The sequence below is a fragment of the Poecilia latipinna genome, unplaced genomic scaffold (assembly GCF_001443285.1).
Source record: "Poecilia latipinna isolate Pla-1442-1.1 unplaced genomic scaffold, P_latipinna-1.0 Scaffold877, whole genome shotgun sequence".
Lineage (NCBI taxonomy): Eukaryota > Metazoa > Chordata > Actinopteri > Cyprinodontiformes > Poeciliidae > Poecilia > Poecilia latipinna.
Window position 1 is genome coordinate 488,641 of NW_015113493.1, and position 2,697 is coordinate 491,337.

The following is a 2,697-nucleotide window of genomic DNA, read 5'->3' on the forward strand; positions in this document are numbered from 1 at the left end:
TTTTTTTGAGCACCTGCCCCTTTAGTGGTCTCTGCACTGCCCTGCTCTCAGGTTTACTGCTGGTTCTTAGAATTTCTACACACAGAATGGGCCAGATCCTTTCTCAATAACCAGATCAATTGGAGTCAGTGGGGCAGAAACCCGTGTACTTTTACTGATTGCTTAAAACTTTCCTTTGTGATAGAACATACAGTTAGACTGGCTTATCCTGAGTTATCTCTGTAGTTATGCTGCCATAGAATTAGATGACTGTAGGACAAACTGGATACTTTTTCTCACTTTCTTCTTTTACTACTCTCAAGTTTACATGATTTTCTGTTATTTTAACTGTTAACATTTTTTGTTTTCTCTCAGCTGTTTTTCTCTCCATAGGAGCTACAGCTGGTCTGGCATCCTGTTTGGCTGTGACTCCTTCCTGGAGGAGGGCACAATCGTTTTTCCTCTCTTGCTATTAACTTCTTTACTTTCATGAACATCAAAAACAATTCTGCACTCAGTTCATCTGTTTCTCCTTGTGCATTCTGCTCTGTGCTCTCGGTTGTGGCAGCTGGCCGATTGTGCTGAGCCTGGTTCTGGTTCTGCTGGAGGTTTCTTCCTGTTAAAGCAAAGTTTTTCCTTTCTGCTGTCACTACATGCTTGGTCTGAGGGACTGTAAAGACTGTGAAGTCAACAACACTGTCCTGCTGTCGGTATGTAGTCGTCCAGGAGGAGATTTTCCTAAAGTGCCTCACTGAATCAGCTGTAAGGCAAAACGATTCACACTGGTATGGCGCTATATAAGTAAACTGAATATATATTTTATATGTACCTGATGTTACATGGCATATACAGTGTGACCTCTGGTGAAGCCAGACACCCCTGGATTTACTGAAAAAGTAGGGTAATTGTGTGGGATACGGATTAGAGCTTCAACCTACATATACCACTTCGATTACATATTTGTGTTGGACAAAATCTCACAACACTGATCTGATAATAACCCTGGGAAATGCTGCCATGCTGCTCTTTGAGAATGCTGCATCTGCGCTGAGCTTCATATGAACAACTGATTGAAGTGGCACCAAAGACAGGGAAGCTCAAGATATTGTTTTTCTCATAATTTAATTTCCCCTTGGGATCTAAATTATTTTAGAAGTTGCAGCTCTAGCAGATTATGTTTAAAGCACCAGACTAATTCCAAGATGGCTGTTCAGTCAATGTGTATATAGACATGGCAACATGTCATAATGTACATACATGTATACATGTACATTGTATATATGCGTACAGGTAACGCAAAAACCACATTCAGGATTAAACTTTATATTTCACATAATGTGCTTTATTCTCATATAAATTCTCATAAAAAGCAGTTTTAGATTGAATTAATACAGTTTTCTTATTACTTTGCCGTTCCTAAAGAGGGACTTTTATCAAAGTCTAATCATACCAACTCTAAGAGCTCCTGAAATCCCAAATCACCACAGAAGACAAACTGTGTTGTGTTATCACACCTAGGTCAGAAACACACACAGTGACAGCAATAATTCAGACTGAACGCTGTTTAAGAGAAGCTGTCGTATATCCCAATTCGTGAATAACAAAATGGAGGTAAAAGGTCAAAGTAGTTTACCAGAAAGAAAGAATTAGTTATTCACACATGAATACTGATAAAGCGTATAAAGTTTGGGACGGAAAAATGCTTGGTTCTGATGAACAGACTCCAGCAAGTCTGTAAAGCGTTTGGAAACATGGAACCAAGTGGCCGTCATGCAGAAGAGCAGAATAATGGGACCGTTGTTCAGTTCATCTGGGGTTCTGTGGCAGCAGTGAGGAACGATTATCCACTGACATCACATGAAGGACACAAAGCAGGCAGGTGGCTCATTACGCGTTAGTCTTCCAAACATAAGTCACCTAAAATCATCTAAATTCTTATGCTACTCTTTTTTAAAGTAATTACAATTACTTAAATTCTTAAAATTACTCCTAATTTTAAGTAAATATTTCATTTAAATATATTTCTCTAAATATTTAAGTTAGATATTTAAGAAATATTTCATTTAAAGCTTAAAGTTTAGAAAAAAAAAAAACAAACTGAGAAAAAACTTTAAAGATTTTACTCATTTGTAAAAACGTCTCATATGGTCTCAATTTCAAAATATCTAATTGAAAAGAGAGTCTGTGTGTGAACTTAAACCTCACTTAACAATAAGGTCACTTTGAATTAGGGAGAATCTTTTTGCCACTAGTTAAAATGTGCTGCCTCGCATGTTAACACATGAATGTCTCATGTCTTGGATTTGTGCGCAGCGTTAAACTCACCGTACTTTCTCAGTTGCCCCCTGTTCCCTTCGTTTTCGACATTCTCTAGGAGTTTTAAGTTTTAAAGTCAAGCAGTGAGGTTTGCTCTTACTTTACGCTGAATCTCCCGCCTGCCACTGCCTTCGTTTCAGATGAAGACGTATTCCACAGGAAATCTATTTTTACCTGAAGAAGAATCCACAGTGTATGTCTCAAGAAGACGACCAAAAGGTTTGTCTAAATTTTCAGGAAGACAACCATAGTCAGGGTTTAAGTTGTGTAATATATTTTTTATCTAAATTTATTAGACAATGAAACCTTTTGACACGGATAAGTTACATTTTACTGACAAAGTGTGAAAAGAATGTACGAAAGAAACAAACCTGAGTGCAGTCTGAAGAGGAAAAGGCAGCT

General features: G+C 37.8%; 1 protein-coding gene across 3 annotated transcripts in view; it reads right to left on the minus strand.

The window, feature by feature from the left end:
* LOC106957134 (forkhead box protein P3-like) overlaps nucleotides 1-2,697 on the minus strand; it is an 18,353-nt gene extending 15,656 nt beyond the window's left edge. The window contains exons 1-2 of one of the 3 annotated variants that reach the window (XM_015048379.1): nucleotides 2,667-2,697; nucleotides 2,396-2,520 (exon numbers count right to left, since the gene is read on the minus strand). The gene's annotated coding sequence lies outside the window, so the exon portion shown is untranslated. Of the gene's footprint in view, nucleotides 1-2,304; nucleotides 2,521-2,666 lie in introns of all 3 variants that reach the window. The other 2 variants (XM_015048380.1, XM_015048381.1) reach the window with 2 other exon arrangements.